The sequence below is a fragment of the Heloderma suspectum genome, chromosome 2, assembly GCF_057233095.1.
Source record: "Heloderma suspectum isolate Gila_16-S chromosome 2, 16-S_ref, whole genome shotgun sequence".
NCBI classification, from domain to species: domain Eukaryota; kingdom Metazoa; phylum Chordata; class Lepidosauria; order Squamata; family Helodermatidae; genus Heloderma; species Heloderma suspectum.
The window spans coordinates 59,593,177-59,614,053 of NC_139459.1; the positions used below are offsets into that span (position 1 = coordinate 59,593,177).

Sequence of the window (20,877 nt, forward strand, 5' to 3'; positions counted from 1 at the left end):
TCAGGTGGTGTACAAGATTAAAATCATTATATATAGTTATAATACATTATATATTCTTTGAACAGTATACTCTGTTATTTCTTTCATATATGAAACCTGACTAGAGACGTCTTCTCTCTAGTTATATTTATGCTATAGTACCTAAACAGGAAGCAGTTGTGTGAACTTGCCCAATTCAGAGGTGGAGAACCTTTCTTTCTTTCTTTCTTTCTTTCTTTCTTTCTTTCTTTCTTTCTTTCTTTTCTGTTGAGGGCCATGTAAGCTTGAGTTTGTAATTAATGTATAGCTATAACTCTCACCTTGGCCAGGTGAAGTCAGTACCTTCACAGGCTTGTAACTCTTATCTGGGCTCTTATCTTTGGCTGAATCACAAAGCCTCACCTGTTTTCTCCCCTTGCAAAGACCATGGTTGTTAGCTAAATAGAATGCACCTGGTATATAACTTTGGTTTGTCTTGAGATGCTCACATACAAATACGGCCACACAGTGAGGTGGGGCTCACCTTGGCTGATGTTTATTGGGTATGATTCTGTATCACAAATGTGTGCTTCTTGTTCTAGAAGCTGCTGTCCTGGCTCAGAGTATTCTATGGAAACACTGAGATTATGTCTGCAATCACTGTGGTAAGCAGGATATAATAAAGGGCAGTTGTCCAGCTGGCTTTGGGTTTAAATCAGGGTCCATGGGACTTTCTATTTGGGTCTTTTATGCTGAAAAGATTGAGCTACCTGCATATTACCTCCATTTAGGCAGAATGATCCATACAATAATTATTTTGCATGCTTTTTTGAAGCAATACAATGTAGTAGATCTCAGTTTAATCTAGTTACGGCAACAGCTCATAGGGATGAAGTCTGAACTGGGTGCCACTGTTGAAACTCAAGAAGTCCAGCTGTTGCTTGCACAACCGGAAGCTGCACTGAAGTTAGACTAAAATAAGGTGAAAAGGTCATCTATCCCAAAGTCTAAAATCAACAGTCCAAAATCTTCTAGTCCAAAAGCAGGTTAATCTATCTCCCACCTGAAAGATCCATCTATAGCAGCCTTTTCCTAACCCTAGTTTTGTACAGACATGTTGGCCTACAGCTCCCATCACCCCAAGCCAGGGTGTGCAATGGCCATGCTGGCTGGGGATGATAGGAGTTGCAGTCCAACACATCTGGAAGGTACCAGGTTGGGGGAAGCTGATCTATACAATCCATCTCCCGCTCCCAATCATCAAGCCAACAAAGTCCAGTCCACAAGAACAGTGGTAGGGATGGTCAAATTGGCCTATTTCCAATCTATGTAATTTTCTCATATGTTCACATATAAATCCAATTCTTTCCTGTCTCCACATTAATCTGCAGTTTTTAAAAAAATGTGCATGAAAGTTTGCATTTCAATATGTATGTAGATATGCATTTCTTAATGTACTATCTCTCAAAATATGCATTTCTAAACATTTTCTTTCAACATATACTTTCATTTTGACATGCTTTTTGAACTGAGAACTGCATCACAACATTTGTAGAACTATGAATTCAATGGATAACTATGTTCTGATCTGCAAATCAGTTCAAGAAGTGCAGATCATGTCAGCCTGTATCAAAAGTTATAAACATCTAATTCCTCCAGCATCCTTGAGTATTACTGAACACATAAAGCAGGGTTCAGGACTGCATCTGTAGGCCCAGCTCCTGCCCTCAAACATGTTTGCAGGCTGTTCTGCTCAAAGCCACATGTCTCAAGGCTACCATGATCCTGATCTCCCCCCCAATATATTCAATACACCCACTAGCACCTACACCAGGTTTTTGAGGGCCCTTGGGCAAGACACCCATAATGGGCCCTTTCCTTTAGTGAGTCTACCTTTTCACCACCTTTGCCACCAGCTCCTCTCCCTTTACTTCACCAGTGCTACCGTCTGCTTGCTTGCCAGGCAAAGAGCCAATGAGCAAGCAGGCAGTGGCATCTACTGTTCCTCCTTCTCACCACCACCACCACCACCACCACCACCACCACCACCGTTGGGGCCAGAGCGAGAGGCAGGTGAAGAAGCTGGTTGCAATGGTGAAGCAAGTCCAGGGGACTCTTGACAGTTGATGCTGGCCTTGATGCCCACATCAGATGTATAAAAGGAGCTAAAATGCGACTAAAGGGAAAACATAAAAAGCTCCTAAAAGGCTGTCCCCTCTCACATATGTTAAAGTATATTTTCACCTTTAAATAGCCTGATAGGAAAGGAAAGTCTGAACTAATAAGAGCTGGAAATAGCAATAACAAGAGCTAATAATCTCTTTGTCACTGGGCCGTTGCCTCCAAAATGGCCACTGCGAAGGAAGAAGGACCCCAGTCCCAACTCTTGAGGTGGCAGGAGGTGGAGATGGTGTTGGTTACACTTCATGTCTCTTGCTGTCCTCTTTGAAGATCCCCTTTTGAAAAATGCTGATTTCCTTGGGACTGAAGTGAAGAGGAGGAGCTCATATGCTACTAGTTAAGAGCAATGCACCTCCCCCCAATGAATGTTAAATGACAGGAACAAAGTGAGTGAGATGGTGGGCACCAGACGTGAGAAACTGGACCTGGGAGTGGGATGCAATCCCAAGGTGAAAGAAACAGTCTGCTCACAAATGAGAACATTCTATTATAGCCTGACCTTAGCCTGGTCACTCGGGTCAGGTGAAATACATTTATAGGGGAAAGGTTTTTCTCTCTGATGAAAACAAAATGTTATTCTCTTGGACTGTACAGATACAAAAAGGTGGCATATGAAAAATTACACAAGGACAGCCCTGAAGGAAATGAGAATTATTATTAAAGCATGAAAAGGTGGAAAGAAAGGTGATATCTAGTGTTTCTCTAATCCAGGGATAATGGTGAATTGCTTATTAGAGGGTTTTTTGTTTTGTTTGGGTCTTAAAGAAGCACTGCTCTTTTTAAGACCGTTCTGAGTCATGTTTAATTTTGATTAAATTAATCAGTTAACAGAACTACTAAATATCAGATAATAATGGGAGCCAGTGTGGTGTAGTGGTGAGAGTGTTGGACTGGGAGATGGAAGATCCAGGTTCTAGTCCCCACTCGGCCATAGAAGTTCACTGGGTGACTTTGGGCCTGTCACAGACTCTCAGTCCAGCGTACCTCACAGGGTTGTTGTTGTGAGGATAAAATGGAGAGGAGGAGGATAATGTAAGCCATCTTGGGTTCCATGCAAGAGGAAAAAAGGTGGGATATAAATGCAATAAATAAATAATTGTCTGAGAAACAGTCCAGCCCTTTGAGCTACGCAATGATAGGGCAGCTTAAATGGTCCAACAATAGGATCCAAACACCAGTATGAAGGCACAACTTAAGTATTTTCAATTGCATTGAAGCCCAGCCTTGTTCCATTGTAGTCATCAATACCTTCGTGCAGCTGCTACAAAGCTTGAGGAGCCATGGAGAATGGCTTTCCTGGCAAAGAGGTGTGGACATTGTCATACAAGACACAGAATGTGGTTTTTGCTTTCTCTGCATCTATAATAGACATGTAAAATCTACATTTCCTAGGATTATGTGCAATTTAAAAATGGTGTTCTTCTGTTTTCCATCCCTCATTAATGGCATCCAATGCCCCCATCACACAGTCAGACATATACTGCCAGGTGGGGAAGCACCACCGAGAAGCAATTCCCAAATCACTCTGTGACCTGGTTCTTATGTAACAACGACCCAAATTATGGTTTGAGTATGGGTTGAGTGCAGATTGTTGTTGAATTGTGTGTTGCTGAATTGCAGGTTGTTGTTGAATCATGGGTGGCTGTTAAACCATGAGTGATGGTTATGTGTAAACCCTGCATTATGGTTTAACTATGGGTTGTTAACTATGAATGCCCAGAAAGAAAACCCAGGGTTTGTTGTTTGGTTGTCAACACAGTTCGTTAACCATAAACAACACATAGTTAAACCATAGTGCAGGGTTCTCAAGTAACGATAACCCACAATTCAACAACCGGACAGCCCATATACTCTGGGTTGTCATTACAGGCAAACCAGGCCTGTGTGAAGGGTTTGTGTGAAGGGAGCCACACATGAGTACAAAAAATCTCTTGTGCAAAAACTCCCACCATGAGGTCTTTTAATCCATGGTAATCAATATTTTCTTCTTAGTTATTAGCTATTATTTATGTAGGTCTTTGTTGATTTTTTTACATTTTAATATCACTTTTTCATTTGAAAAAGCACTTACTTGAATAAACATTTACAGTACAATCCAGAAAAATTTAAGCACTTTTGAGACTCATTGATTTGGATGGGAACACTTAAGCACCTGTTTAACTCTACCACTGAAATCAAAAAAGACATAAGTGCTTGCCTTTGTACTCTAAACAGGGATTGTCCTCTTTTCTTTTCTTGTTGCTCATAAAAATACCCGTTTAAAACTTGTATTAATAACTTTATATTAATAAGTATAATAAATTAATATTATAAATTCCTTTTAAAACTTGTAGTATGCTCTCAGGTTCATTAACCTGTTGTTGTTGATTAGATGAATCATACCATGTTCTAAAACAAACGTTCAGGCTGCAGTCCTATACACATTTGTTGTTCAGTCGTTAAGTCGTGTCCGACTCTTCATGACCCCATGGACCATAGCACGCCAGGCCTTCCTTTCCTATACACATTTACATGAGAGAAAATCCCATTCAACGGAATGTGATTTACTTCTGAGTAGACATAGGAAATTGCACTGATAATCTGGCTCTTACACTGTTGCCCACCATAGCAAGGATTGTGGTGTGTGTGTGAAACGTCACATCTCTCAAAAGCACCCCCCCCCCCCGCACACACCACAAATATTCCTCCTCATTTCACTGCTAGTCTTTTGGAAAAGAGCAGAAGCTGTCTCAGTTCCCTTTAGTGCTTTATTTAGCAAAGATTAATTCAAAACTGTGAAATAAAACTGTGGTGAGTGACAGTTCCCAGAAAACAGGTGCCCACATTAGATTTTCATCATTGCATGGCCAATGAGATCTGCTTCAGGTCAGTTTTTTCCATTGGCACAGTGCCTCAAGGAGAAGAATTATGGTTCACCTCCTGGCAATTTACAAACATACCTACTGGGTTCCTTGAGTTAAGAGAATTAATGGCATCCAAAGGAAGCAGCTTCCCACATGCCATTTCAAAGGCGGTTTTGAACTAATATCAGTTGAGATCAGTGGAGTGAGAATATCTGAGAGGCCAATAGTGTGATAGACTGTGATACAATAACCACCATACCTATGGATTTCTACTTCTCCTTTCTACTTTGAAGCAGCCTCTATTCAATCCTCATTTTAATGTGGTCTGAATAATGATCTCTCGCTTAGGTAGAGCCAACAAATTTGTTGATGGGGAATCCAGTATTCCTACTGGCGAAGGCTGCTGCAAAGTTATTATTAGGCATTTGTTTCGCAGCCGTCAGTGGAACAGATCAAACTTTCCGAAGGAGGCTGGCTGCTTACTGTGCATCCTCTTCCACGGAGAGAAACCACAGCTTGCCAATTACATATTAGACAGATGGCCATGTAACACAACTTGGGACTGTAACCATGAAACTTCTCGGTCCTGAGAAGTTCTTGTACTGGCAGGATTGTGCCAGTGTGTAAACACAACAGCAAGTCGAAGAAGCCGAGGGTGAGAGAAGATCACAGAAATCCTGGAACTGACAGCTAATAGGAAGCAGGCACTGGAAGTGAGAAAGCTTCCAGAAATGTTAAATTAGTTCATTATATTTGAAAAGAGGCTACAGCACTGAGCGGATCAGCAAAAAGAATGAGCTTTTTATCATTCTATGTACATAGTATGTAATACACTGTTACGCATGGCGACATAGGCCCATTTCACAGATAATGCTAATAGCTTAGCATTACATACACGGGCAGCTGAGAACCCAGGGCTCACTTGCTCCCTCCCTCTTCCTCCAACATGACTTGACTTCTGCTTTTAAACAAAGAGTTCCCCATTATGGCTGAACTGGGAAAACTCTGGTTCCTTTAAAGTTTAATTACAGTTTAACAAGCCACTATCACAAACCACATTTTGCCTCCTGAAAATGCTACACAGAGGCTCAGGAGACCCTTTTGTATGGGGTGGGCTGTGGGACAGGGGGATGAAAAGGGGATCCCCCAAAATAAGGTGAAGGGACCTTATGTGAGTAGAAGCTCCACCCATATAAGTTGCCTCTTCCCAGTTTTCATGTATTCTCCCCCCACCCTCAGGTGGCACCCTATTTCTCCTTAATTGCCAGATTCCTAGGCTGAAGGTTTGATCAATCTGTGAGTTCATTGGCCAGGTTCACACTACATGACAATCCACACTCAAGGTTGAGTATGGGTTGAGCGTGGGTTGTCGTTAAAATGTGGCTTGTTGAAACATGGGTTGTTGTGTTGTGTGAACCCAGCCATGCTAACAAACCATGGTTTGTAACCATGAACAGCCCATGAAGAGAACCCAGGGTTTGTCGCTGGGTTGTGAACTGTGGGTTGTTTATGGTTAACAAACCATGGTTTGTTAGCATGGTTGGGTTCACACGACGCAACAAGCCACAGTTCAATGACAACCCATAGTTCAACAACCCCCATTCAGCTTTGAGTGGAGGTTGTCACATTGTGTGAACCTAGTCTTTGTCTCTGTTAAATACCAGATAGGTTCCTGGGTTGAACCACTAATCTCCCTGTGTACTTTTGACAATCTTGGTCAGAACAGCCACAAAAATAAATAGCAACCATTTTACAATCCTCAGAGCCAAATCGCTGATAGTTTCATTCCTTTACAGAGGGTTTTTTAAAAAGCAAAAAAAGACAAAATGACTTGATAAGTACTTGTTGATAAGCACCTGTGAGCTTCCAGACAATAGGGGATGTTGAGGTGCCAGTTGTGTGCGGAGTGGGTGAGGACTGAAGGGAGATAGGAGAAAGAATTAGTTTGCTCAAGCCTGAAAGAACTTATAGTAAGTCTCCTGAGGGTGGGAATTAAGAGTTGGGAGGGAAAGTGTGGTTAAAAAAAAATTCCCTCCTTGCACTATACAGGGATATTTCAGGGGGAAGGAAGGGGGCGGGGGAATGAGCCTCTCTCCCACTCCCTCATTCTCCAGATCTCTCCCTCCAAATATATAGTCTTTGTGTCTTGAATGTGCAACCTGCTGCACATAGCACATCTGGGATTAGATAGTGGGGTGTGTGGAGATAAAGGTGGGAAAGCAGCACAGGAAGAAAAGGTTAAATCCTCCTTACCCACACCATAGTCTGGATTTGGATCTCCCCCTGCACGCTCCCCCCCCCCCCCGGTGCTATTTCTGAAAAAAAAAAAAAAGGCCGGCCTACTTATATAAAAAGCCCTTAACACAACACGCGGTTTCAATCTGAGACCTGTTTACAACATACAGTTCATCTGTATAGTATGTCAATAAGAGCGTTTGACCTGAGCCAACTCTGTGTCAGGCAGTGGGAGAATTCTGGCATCCCACTCAGACTGGGTGAGCGAAATACAGTTGAAATCTTAGCGTTATCTTACATCTTGGAAGAAAGATATAAGTTAACCCTAAGATTTCAACTTCACACTTTTTAGAATGAACATTAAAAAAAAGAAAAGAATGCAGGTGCTGTTTTGTTGTAAGGGGCACTTAAGTACAAAGTGTAATAACAGTAAAGCTCACTGCTTCCCAGTTTCGATGCCTTCTGGCAATTTGAGTTTCAAATGTCTAATGTGAAGCAAAGATAGTGTGAGCAAACAGGGTGACTCACTGTCTGATACAGAGCTCCAGGCCAAGCTGGTAAACAATATCCAACTGGTCTTATCTGGATTTTCAAAGCCTGTAGAATGATTTCACTGAGAGCTTTTCTTCTGCTGCTTCTTTTTTACTGTGTGCTCTTGCTTAAAAAACCTGAACAGCTAACTTTCTAGAACTATGTATTTTGCAAATTAAGCCCTAAGTACAGAATGGCAAGAGGACATAGTACATGCATTTGTTTATTAAAGCACCACATACATTTCTAGTACGGCTGTGCAATTTGAAGGAAAATATATAGAAATGTCTTTGGGGAATATCTGGCTGGAATTAGGCCATTCTCAGAAACTTATCTGGAATTCTCTGAAACATCTGGCTGTTGAATTCAGAACTGCTGAAGTTTTGGTGCTGGCTTCAATTCAAGGTGCTGGTTTTCACCTATAAATCTTTACATGGCACAATAGGTGACAGAGCGCCTCTCCTGGTATGAACCTACCTGTACACTACAATCAACATCTGAAGCCCTCCCCCAAGAGAGGTTTGGAGGATGGCAACAAGGGAGATGGCTTCCTTGGTGTTGGCCCCCCAATCGTGAAATGCTCTCCCAGTGAGGTCTGTCTGGTGCCAACAATTTTTGGTGCCAGGCTAAGACCTTCCTGTACTTCCAGGCATTTGAAAGCATATGACAGGGCTTCTTGATCTAGTTACCTTATTTGGTCTTGGTTATTTTTAATTGATTTTAGTTGTTTTAAAATGTTTTACATCTTCATGAGTTTTTAACCCTTGCTGTAAGATGCCTTGATGGGTGTTTTTTTTTTTTTAAGTGAAAGGCATCTAATACATTTAGGGCTGAATCCTATATATGTTTAGACAGGAAAAAGTTCCATGCTGGCTGGGGAATGCTGGGAGTCGTAGGACTTTCTCCTGTCTAAACATGCATAGGATTGCACCCTTAATAAATGAAATGAAGTTCTATTTTGCATTTTCTACATTCCACACATTTCTTGTAACATTACTAAACCCAGTATAAACTTCCAAGATGTAAGGGTGACCTAGGCTGAATCTACACATAGCAGTTATACCATTATCATAACTATTGGTACCTATTGGTGTCATGTGTACCAATAGTTATGATAATGGTATGATAACGGTAAACTGCTATCAGCCCTACTTTTGTAAGTCAGTCTTTCATCATGGGAAACTGCAGGCACAGAAGCGCTATTTTATTTTATTTTATTTTATTTTATTTTAAGTAGCAGCTTAGATAGTCAAAGTGGGAATATGCTTTTTAAACTGAAAAGTATATTGAGCCATCAACAGTGGAAGGTACTGTTTCCCCAAAACTTTAGAAGAGTTCTAATAAAATGTGACTGGTGTTAGTGATACACCTGACATTTGGCATTAACTATTCCAGAGATTGAGGCAGCTGTGATGCTATTGCAACATCAAGGTCTCTTGTCACTGCCAGATTAATTTTGGGTAGAGGTCAGTGTGAGGAGGTTGAGGAGGCCTTGTGATGTTCCTGGTGATACAGTTGGGAGCACAATGAAAGCTGGAGCTCAGTCCATGCTGAGCTTAAAATAAGCAAATTTGGGCCCAATCGGAATTGGCAATTTAGGCAAACCCATTCCAAGCAAAGCCTGGTGAAGTTCACCCAATGGTACTGCATAAAATTCCTAGATGTTACAGTTTAGGATATCTTCCATATTGTCTGCATGGAGAGGGACCAATTAGCTCATTCAATCTTGTCTGGTTGCTGCAAATCAAGCTAAACGTTACTGCCCTCTCCTTATCTTTCACAGGCAAGTATTCATGTGAACGTGTAAGCGTACATTGACAGACTATGCTCTGACACACAGTCATGGGCACTTCTTGACTTACACACAAATCAGTTATTTCTTTCCTAAGTGTCTCTTGTCTTTTCTCCAGCCTGACCTGATTTACCATATTCCCCTCCTCCAGGCAGTCACTTTTGCCCCTCAGGGGGTGTAGCTCAGTGGCAGAGCACGTGCTTTTTATGTAGAAGGTCCCAGGTTCAATCACCAGCATCTCTGGCAATGGGCTAGGCAGGAAAAACACCTGCCTGAACTCCTGGCAAGCCACTGCCAGTGTTGACAATGGTCTGACTCAGTATAAGGAAGCTTCCTATGTTCCTAATAAAAATGATAACCTATATACAGGTTGATATTGTGATGAAGATACAGTATCTGTGTACTCCCTACCCCATGCACCCAGCATACTTCAATAACCAAGCCTAGTTCCCAATTACTGGTACCAACATAGGAGTTGCTTCTCTGTGGATTCCTCCCACACTGCTGTGGTAATGTAGGAATAGAGCAACCACATGCGAGAAGCAGGAACATGTTGGAAGAACTTGGGAAATGCCACCTCCAGTCTGGCTGCTGGAACTTGTGTGGTTCTTCCCACATGATCGGGACCCCCCCCCCTCCCCCATCATAGGTTCCTCAGTGCTGTGTTAACAGAGCAGCAAGAGAAGAAGCCATAAGGACATCATTCTTGCAAGTGGGGATGAATCAGGCCTTAACGCTTCTTGGATATGTTATGATGGAGGACCTCAGCAATTGTCATTGCTTATTTGTAGGAGACGTCAGGTCCTACAAATCAGGTGTCCCCCACCACCCCTGCCGCCCCCCAAATTGATTTAAAACTTTTTGAGGGGGAGGTATCCATGGTGGCTGTAGAGCACCCAAAGAGACAAAATTAGATAATCTTGACCCTTTCGATGCTCTGTAGTCACTTTGGATACTATTTTAAATTAATTTTTAATTTTTGGGCAGCCACGGGTGTGTGTGTGTGTGGCCCATGGGGGGGGGGCGGGGCAAGGGTGAAGTCCCAAAGTTGCCCATCCCTGCTTTAGATTGTACAAATTCTTTTACAGTTCTTATTAGGGAGGGTCCACTCCCTGGATCCTCACCAGCTGCCTGACCCTGTGTGGTGAACTGGAGGCAGTTTGCGGGTGCCTGGAGAGTGGTGTGCAGCATCCAGCTTGTCTGCTGAGCTGCCATTTTTAGGCAAAATGGTGGCTTGTCTTTTTCTATAAAAGGCCCTTTTGAGCAAGTGGTGGACATAAATAGGCCCATTTATGCAACATTACAGTCACAAATGGTCTACCTAAACCATTTACGCCTGTAATGTTGCATAAATGGGCCTGTTTATGGCTGCCCTTTGTGGAAAAGGCTAAGCCACCATTTTCTGCAAAATGGCAGCTTGGCAAAGCAATGGGGACCGCCACACTTACCTGACTCAGTGAGTGTCGAGTCCGGCAGGCATGGGGGTCCGCAGACTGATGCCTGGGGGGACCGACCCGGCAAGAAATCGCTGAGCCTCAAGCCCCAACAGGACAACAACAACATCCCTAGTTCTTATGCCAGGCACATGAGAAACTGCCTTATACTGAATCAAACCATGTAGCACAGACTAGGTTGTTTTCCAGCCCAGTGTCTGAACTTGGGACCTTCTACATGTGCACTACTCCTCCACTGAGCTAAAGCCCCTTGCCCTGTCACTGTTTCTCACAGCAACATTACTACAGCTAGGTTAGGCTGTGTATAGTGGCTTGACCAAAGCTACTTAGGGAACTTCATGGCTGGCCAGGTTTGAATTTGGGTCTCCCATACCTAAAGATGACACTCTTTATCACTGCTGCCCTGTTCACAGGATTATCTTGAAGGAGAGAAAATAGCTTTGATTGTGTTTACTGAGACCGGGGATCCCAGGTGTTGTCTGTCCCAGCGATCAAATAGTGTGGTGAAGTATGCTTTGGAGAATGTCTGGATGGGAGGGGCAGGAATTGCTTGGATGATGGGATGTTAAGGTAAGAGGGAGAGAGAGTCTATTGGAAGGTAGAATGTTGGGATAAGAACAGTTGGGATTTGTCAGTTAAAGCACTTAGTTGGTCTGGGGCCAGGTTAGAAAATGGGTGGGGTTTTAAGAATAGGTCTAGAACAGGGGTAGGCAGTGTGATAACCATGGGCACCAATGTGCCCCTGGACACCTTTCTTGAAGCCCACCCAGGTGCCCTATCCCTCCCACTTTAAAAAAAATCAGCACATTTTCTTACCAGTAGCTGGGATTGCTGTGAAAATAGTTTTGTATTTTTGCTGAAATCTGGGTTCAAATGAGTGTAGAGTGTTGAGGCTCATACCCCACCTCTGCCTCGCACTCAGTCTTTGGGGCAGGTTACTTATCCTTTACCATGCTTCCCATAGCAGCCATTTTGTGGTGGTGCTCAGGATAGTTTTTCAAATTGTCAAATGTGCCCATGGCCCAAAAGGTTTGCCTACTCCTAGTCTAGAAGATGAGATCTCCCATTTTGGAAGTCTCCGTGTAAAGAGAAGAATACAAACAACAACAACAACAACAACAACAACAACGATAACAAAATTCATAGTATACCATATGAGTACTACTGCAGTCATCAGCAGTTTGATATTTGTTTCCAATTCTCTCACATATAAAATGGCAGATATAGCTATCAATGGCTACTAGCGGTGATGGCTATAATACCTCCAGGGTTCCTGGAGGTTTTCCTGTTTAGGCTAGTCAACACAGGAAGGTCAGCGGTAGAGTAGGGGGCTGGCACGTGCATGTCCTTTCTCCACAGTTACCATTTTTGTATGCCTGAATATGCCAGTACTGGTTAATCCATTCCTAATTCTGCTGCTACTGTTTACTATGATGTCAAACAAAGACAAAAAGAGTGGGAAAAGGCAAACATCTGAGGATTTATACTATCACTCTGAATAGCCTTTAACAGTTGAGTATATTCTTGAATTGCTTCTATTTTTGTGCAGCTGTCAGTGTTTTAAGCAGTGTTAGATATAATGAAAGGGTGCGAAATCTGAGGAAATTGAAACTGAAAAGGGATCATTTGTGACTGAGACAAAGAAATACTGGAGTAGATTTCAGACATGAGCAAATATTGGCAATGCCCATTAGTTAGGACTGGCATAGACCATCTTTGGTGAGAATGTGTGTGGAAAGGGTTTATAAAGCAGTTGAATTTCAGCTGTACATATGCAACAGGGATGGGTTTGCTTCTTGGGAAATGTCTGTTTGCTTCCTTTGTTTTTAAAAGGCAGAAGGAAATGTGAGCCTCAGTGTGAGAGATGGAGGATTCTCATCCTGAGAACCAGGTGTCAGGGCGAGGTGTTGGGCAGGAGTCTGAGGTGAGTCAGGAACCAGGAGTCATGGGAGAAAGCCAGGAGTCAGGATCAAAGTGTAAGTCAGAACTGAGGGACACAAACCAGGAAGCAGGAGCAAGGAGCAAGCCACAAGTCAGGACTGAAGGCCAACCATATACAGGAACATGTCAGAGCTCAAGAAAACCTTATTTCTTGAGCAAGGCTTCCCTTGAACAGAAAGCCCAGGTCTGTCTCCGGGTATTTTGGTGCCTTGGCAGACATTTAGTTGCCCTCTCTTCTCTCCCACCCCTACTGATGGTGGCAGGAGCTGCCACCACCCTCTCCCCTTCCTCCTCCTCTTCTTTTCCAGCTGTAGCCACCAGCCCCTTCCTCCTCTCTTTTATGCTCCTTGGCGATGTATGAGAAATTCGTTTCAGTTCAGTTTTGATCAGGATTACCCAGTTTGCACTTTCTAGACCAAACATGGACTTGGATGTAATGAAGTCAAAGTCTGTACATTTCTGAGCTTGCAGTGTGATTTGCAGATCCCCAAAGATGTGTTTGACAGCATGCATACATTTGAAAACTGTGCATGAAAAGATGTGCACTTTTGAAAAATGCGCACAAATATGCTTTATCAATGGGAGAATAATATGTACATTTCCGAGTTGCACACAATTGATGCATTGTTGTTGTTGTTGTTGTTGTTCAGTCGTTCAGTCGTGTCTGACTTTTCGTGACCCCATGGATCATAGCACGCCAGGCCTTCCTGTCCTCCGCTCTCTCCTGGAGTGTGCTCAAGTTCATATTCATTGCATTGGTGATGCTATCTAGCCATCTCATCCTCTGCCATCCCCTTCTCCTTTTGCCTTCAATCTTTCCCAGCATCAGGATCTTTTCCAGGGAGTTTTCTCTTCGCATTAGGTGGCCAAAATATTTGAGCTTCAGCTCCAGTATCTGTCCTTCCAATGAGCACTCAGGGTTGATTTCCTTTAGGATGGACTGATTTGACCTCCTTGCAGTCCAGGGGACTCGTAAGAGTCTTCTCCAGCACCACAGTTCGAAAGCATCAATTCTTCGGCGCTCAGCCTTCCTTATAGTCCAGCTCTCACAACCATACGTTGCTACTGGGAAAACCATAGCTTTGATTATACGACCCTTTGTCGGCAAGGTGATGTCTCTGGTTCTTACTATGCTGTCTAGGTTTGCCATAGCTTTCCTCCCAAGGAGCAAGCGTCTTTTAATTTCATGGCTACAGTCACCGTCTGCGGTGATCTTGGAGCCCAAGAAAATGAAATCTGTCACTGCTTCCATTTCTTCCCCTTCTATATGCCAGGAAGTGATGGGGCCAGATGCCATGATTTTAGTTTTTTTAATGTTGAGTTTCAAACCAGCTTTTGCACTCTCCACTTTCACCCTCAACAAGAGGCTCTTTAGATCCTCTTCACTTTCTGCCATTAGGGTGGTATCGTCTGCGTATCTGAGGTTGTTGATAATTCTCCCGGCAATCTTAATTCCGACCTGTGATTCATCCAACCCGGCGTTTCTCGTGCATATAAATTAAATTAACTCTTCATATAAATTAAATAAGCAGGGTGACAATATGCAGCCTTGTCGTACTCCTTTCCCAATTTTGAACCAATCGGTTGTTCCATGTCCGGTTCTTACTGTTGCTTCTTGACCCTCATACAGGTTTCTCAGGAGACAGGTAAGGTGGTCTGGTACTCCCATTTCTTTAAGAATTTGCCACAGTTTGTTGTGATCCACACAATCAAAGGCTTTAGCGTAGCCAATGAAGCAGAAATAGACTTTTTTCTGGAATTCTCTTGCTTTTGCAATTGATGCATACCTTTGGAAAAATATGCACGAAAATACGCACAGATTTTCATACAAAAAGAAAAAAACAAAGCTTGCACTCTGATATGGACTTGAGTCAGAACGAGCTTCACGATGGAATTTGGAGTACTTCGGTGAGCTCAAGTTGTGCTGATTCACACATCCCTACCTTCCTTAAAGTGAGGCCGACTGGGTGAGTTGGCCTTGGAGATTGCCTGCCCAGGTGTGATCTTCAAAGCCACCTCACCCAGAATGCCTTGCTCTCGGAAATGTAGGGATGTATGAAACGACTTACCTGCTTTGTTTTGTGACATCTGCGGTGGGGGGGAGGCACTCTGTCCCCCCCCCGAAATCCTCGCCGGCCGGCTGCGCTCTGCAGCGACTCCACAGAGCTGCCGGCTGGGGCCACCCGCAGTGACATCCGGCTGCTGCTGGGCTTCGCAGGAACGCAAATGGCAGCCACTGTAGCCACCGCCATTTGCGTCTCTTTTTTTCGCCATGATAGGCTACCTAAATATTTACATAGCTTATCATGGCGAAAAAAAGGGAGCGCAAATGGCGGCAGCTACAGCAGCTGCCATTTGTGTTCCCTTTTTTTGCTGTGATGGGCTATGTACATAGCCTATCACGAGGAAAAAAAGGGAACGCAAATGGCAGCGGCTACGGCGGCCGCCATTTGCCTTCCCTTTTTTCCCCTGTGATAGGCTACCTAAATATTTACGTAGCCTATCATGGCCTCCGCAGGGATGCAAAAGGTGTCCCTGCATTAGCCGTGATAGGCTATGTAAGTATTTACGTAGTCTATCACAGGAAAAATCGTGAAGTGAATGGCGGCTGCAGACGCGGCCGCCATTCGCAAAGCAGCGCGAACGACACCAGGTAGGTGCTCCGTTTTGTGTGCCTTTCGCAGGGTGGTGGGGTGGTGGGGCTTTGTTCCACCACAGATTTCGGGGGGCCGAATGCACTGGCATTCGGCCTCATTGAGATCCATGGCGGAACTCTCCGCCATCCCTATAGAAATGACTCCTTGGACATGGTGTTTGGGCTCTCTGCGGAGTTGCGTAGCTGCTTTTCTGCTGCAGCATTTGTTGCAGCAGGTAAGCTTCCGGTGGGGCTTCCCAGAGAGCCTCCCTCCACATGCCTAGTTCTGAGGGTTCTCAAAGCTCGGGTGGGTGGCACCCCAGAAAACTGTGACAGGTGTTCTCCTGCTGTGGCAACAGGAAAGCGGCTGAAGTGGCTCTTTGAGCCTGGTGCTTTGGTCAACAGCAGTTGGTTGGCCACTGTGTGAACACAATGTGGGACTAGATGGACCCTTGATCTGATCCAGCATGGCTCTTCTTATGTTCTTATGGGATGTGTGACGCTCCCTGCAGTGGTGGCAATGGAGGAGCATGCAGCTGTGGCCCTCCCAAACACAAGGCACAGCCCAGAAGGAGGAGGACCTGGAGTGCTGCCACCACCACCACCACCACCACCACCTTCACCCTGAGACAGCCCTGAGGAAGCCCTTTTGTACTCTTTTCTATCCATTGAGGATCCAATAGCTAGCCTCGGTGAGCAAGGGGAGTCCAGGGCCTGAGGATGCTAAACTGCCTATGCAGAGGCAGCAGCATGCAGTTCAGTGGCTCATCACGTGGGGCAGCTGCACAGAAGCCCAAAGACTCCTTTTCAAACCTCAGCAACTCCTGATACCACTGCAGTGTAGTGGTTAGAACCAACCTGGTGCTCTCCAGATCAGTTGGCCTACAACGGATGTTGTTGGACTACTGCAATCTTCCACAACCTGGTTGCCCTCCAGATAGGGATGTACGAAAATCACTTACCTGTTCGAGGATTATGCTGATGGTGGGGGGGGGGGAGGCGCTCCGTCCCTCCTCCCGGAATCCTGGACAGGGGGGAGGTGCTCCATCCCTCCCCCCGGAATCCTGGATGGGGGGGGAGGCGCTCCGTTCCTCCCCCTCCGGAATCCTCCTTGGCCGGCTGTGCTCCGCAGCGGCTCCGTGGAGCAGCCAGCCAGGCCCAGCCAGGCCAGAGCCGTCCACAGCCGGATTTCCGGCTGCGGAGGGCTCGAGGGGGGGGGGGAATCCGCTTACGCAAATGGCGGCGGCTATGGCCGCCGCCATTTGCGTTCCTTATTTTTGATGTCTTAATCTACGTAAATATTTACATAGACGAAGACGGCGAAAATAAGGGGAACGCAAATAGTGTAGTGGATGCTATTTACGTTCTCCTTATTTTCGCCGTCTTAGTCTACGTAATTATTTACGTAGACTAAGACGGCCCAAAATAAGGAACGCAAATGGTGGCGGCCGTAGCCGCCGCCATTTGCGTATGCTTTTTTTTTTTTTACCCAGTCGTTTTAGGCTACGTAAGTTTTTACGTAGCCTAAAACATCTGGGTTAAAAAAAAAAAAGGTGTACGCAAATGGCGGCGGCTACGGCCATTCGGTGAACGCCCGCCATTTTTGCACCTTTGATTGCTACGTAAAATAGGACGTTAAAAAATGTACATATTTAAATATGCGCAGCTTGGAGCTGGGAAAGCTAAGTAAGCGCAGTGTTAGAGGTATAATCCCTCTAATATTGTGCTTATTTAGCTTTTCCCAGTCCAAACTGCACATATTTAAATATGCATATTTTTTAACTTCCTGTTTTACTTAGCAATCAAAGGCGCAAAAATGGCGGGCGCTCACCGAATGGGATCGTGGTGAGTCCTGGAGAGCATGAGTGGGCACAAGCAGGCACAAGCGCGGGCGAGCAAGGACAGCATCTCGGCCGGCGCAGTCCAGGGATTGCGGGCAGGGGAAGCCCGACGAATTCCTGGAACCAGTTGGGCGCCAGTGACATCCCTATCTTATATGAGTTGGTCCAAAATATCTGGAGGAATGGGGAAGGCTGGACTACAACAATAGCCATGATGCCTGGAGATGATGGGAGTTGTAATCCAATTTATCTGGAGGGGACCAGTTTGGGGAAGTCTGGGCTGGAATGTCAGATTAGGACTGGGAAGACATAAATTTAATCCCCGCTCAGTCATGAAGCTCACTGCATGAGCTAGGTCCAGTCACTCTCCCTCAGCCTAACCTTCCTGACAGGGTAGTTGTTAGGATAAAATGGAGGGAGAAGGAACACTGAGGTCCTTTGGGGAAGGAGCAGAATATAATCATTACACTAACTGTAATATAATCCTTCAAAAGAAAAGGACTTTTGATCACTCACACAACTGTGGGTAAGTACATGCTTGCCCTTTAGAGAACAGAAAAACTTTTAAAAATCCACGACTAAGGGTAGGGAAGGTTGTATCTTCTGACTTGTCATATCGGTGTCAAAGATGCTAGCCAGTATCGCAAGAAGATTACACATGTCTGTCACCAGACTGGTGGTAGCACTTGTAGGATGGAGAACCGTAGTTTGCCAAGATCCACAATGTGACGCCAGTGGGAGCCTCTTTCCAATTTCTAACTGTGTGTCAGGGGGCGGGACAGTTTCACGGTGGTGACTGGTGGGGTGCGCAGAGGTCCTGATCCAGATCAGGGGCCTATCCTGAGTAAACTGTACTAAAGGGATTGTGTAGTTTGAGTGTACATATTAAAAGTAACGTACGTATTAAAAGGACCATCGTTTGACCCTGAAGGAAACATTGATTTTGCCACAATGGAGGTGCACTGCACAACGTGCAGGGAAGATGCCTGCATCCCTGCTGCCACTCACAGGGTTACATTCAGCTTGGTTCCCCACCCCCCAATAATTGTATATGTACAACCCTTGTTAACTGCAGTTGACAATGAGTGAGAGAGTGTGTGCAAACACTGCTACCAATTGTTCTTCAGTTCTCAACCATAAGGTCAAATCCACACCTTATTTGCGTCACTGCTAGTTGATTATCAGATGTATAGCAAAGATAGCATCCGAAAACAGAGGTATAATCAGGAGGGAGAGAGGGGGAGATGAGGGCAGGAGGAGAATGAGCTCTCGCTTGGCACAAGCCTCTAGGTAAAAGGCTTATTGCAGCCATTTCCCCAGATCACATAAGAGGGGTCCTGACTGAAGTATGGCTGAGGAGTTCTAACTCCCTTATGAAACCCAAACTCTATTTTCGTTTTCATTTCGTTTATTACATTTCTATACTGTCCAGTTACTCTCTGGGTGGTTTACAAAGATTAAAACCTTAAAAATACATTGCATTTTCCTATGTTTCTTTGGTTTTTGAAGACTAATCCACACGCTGTTTGGAGCACAATACCGAACGAGCTGGGAAAGTCTCTCTCTCAGACATGCTGGCGAGCAAACTGGATTGAAGTGGATTTGGGAAGGACCGGCTTACTGCAGCTAAGGAGTGTCTTTCAGTTGCTGGAGATAGGCTGGCTGAAAAACAGCTGAGAGGCTGGGAATTCCATTGGCAGAGAATTCAGTGAGTCAGCACTGAGTCACCTTACCCCTACGTGACAGCAGAAAGCACACGGTAGCAGTTAATTGGCTTGCATGCTGCTCTAACGAAGGGCTCAGAAGTTATTATTACCAGGCGGAGGAAGAGCTCCTTTCTGGGCGGCGTGCTGCCAGCGGAACGCATGTGAATATAAAAGCATGTGAAGTTGGGAATAGCCAAGGTCCCCCACACGGGTTCTTTGGATGGTCAGAGGATGTTCTAATAATCCCTGTGGTTTCCCTTGAACAAGAATTATTTGTTGCCTTCCTCTTTTACTGCTGGAGGGGAGGCTCTGATCTTTCCATTCTTCTCATTTCCAAATCATATTACAGGAAGAATGGCTTAATAAACTAAAATGCAAAGACAGACAGTGGCACAGTTTCAGCCCTCATAGGCGTAGCACAGCATGGCTAATCGGCTGTAAAATACTGGGAGTGCAAAGCAAGCGTACTGATAAAACGAAAGCACCGTAATCCCTTCCCTTCATTGGGTAACTTCTATTTCCACAGCACTTTTAACTACATGAAGTTCACCAAGACTGGGACCTCAGAAGGACAGACAGAGCAATCCTATACATGTCTACTTGGAAGTAAATCTCATTGAGCTCATGTGGGCTTATTCCCAGGAAGGTTTGTATAGGGTTAAGGGTCTAATCCTAAAGTTATCTAAGTGAATGCAAGTGAAATCAATCCAGCTTACTTTAAAGTAAATATGGTTAGGATAGGATTGGGGGTGGGGGCGGGAGTGATGGTGCCTTTCACAGTGACACAAAGTACACATTTTTGTCCCTAACACAGATTCTTTAAGGACATATTTCAATATGAGCAATACGGTAACAGGGAAAAAGCCATTTTAATTGCATTCGAGCCCTTGGAAGTATACCTCTTAAATATGAATGGTCTAATAGACATGCATTTTCTTCTTTCTGTGAAAACACGTGGACTTGGGGCTGCCCCATACACAACATTTCTCCTATATGTAGGAGAACAAACTCTATACACCACTGTACATGATCACATGCAGTAGTGTAGTGGCAAATTCAGAAGTGCAGTCCCTTCGTGACAGTCAGAGCCACGCCCCCTTCTAAGATTGTACAACCTTGTAAGATATACAGCCTTCAACTGGGATCCAAAAACAGTGCAGCTGAGAGTGAGGCAGTGGTATTTCAATTGGATTTCTGAGAAAAAATGCAGGGGTGTTGATCTTTTTCACCAACTCACTCACTCACCCACTCACTCAGGCACAAACATTTTAGGTTTTCAAAATATCATACTCTATGGACGCGTCAGCCTCTCAACTCAGCCCCCATGGACAGATCCCTTCTCATTTAAATAGCCCCCTTGCACACTCCCTTAGCGCCCCAACGTTACCTGTTAGCCTTTCCTAGGCGCCTTCATTACATCTCTCCCATCCCGCAACAGAAACGTCTGCACACCCAGCTGGACTGAACCACACACACACACACACACACACACACCTTCCTTCTCCTCCCCCCCCCAACTGATTTTTTCCTGTTTCCCTTCCCTCCACCAGGGTTTGTTTGCCCAGATACATGCCAACCTTGTGCCAAAAAGTGTAGCTGACCGAGCAGGCTGCATTTGGCAATTCTGCTTACTGTAGAAATTAATGTTCAAGAATTAACAGTGCAATCCAATGGGTCTTTATTTTTGAATTAAATTTACAGAGATCTTGAGAAGGCAGCTAAGGCTGCAGTCCTACACACACTTATCTGGGAGAAAGCCC

The 20,877-nt window shown here is 44.6% G+C and overlaps 1 long non-coding RNA gene across 1 annotated transcript in view; it reads right to left on the reverse strand.

Annotated features, from left to right (window-relative positions):
- LOC146352279 (uncharacterized) overlaps nt 1-20,603 on the reverse strand; it is a 33,179-nt gene extending 12,576 nt beyond the window's left edge. Inside the window, exon 1 of the long non-coding RNA XR_014787653.1 lies at nt 20,505-20,603. This is a non-coding gene — a long non-coding RNA (uncharacterized LOC146352279). The remainder of the gene's footprint in view (nt 1-20,504) is intronic.
- Nucleotides 20,604-20,877: the final 274 nt, after the last annotated feature.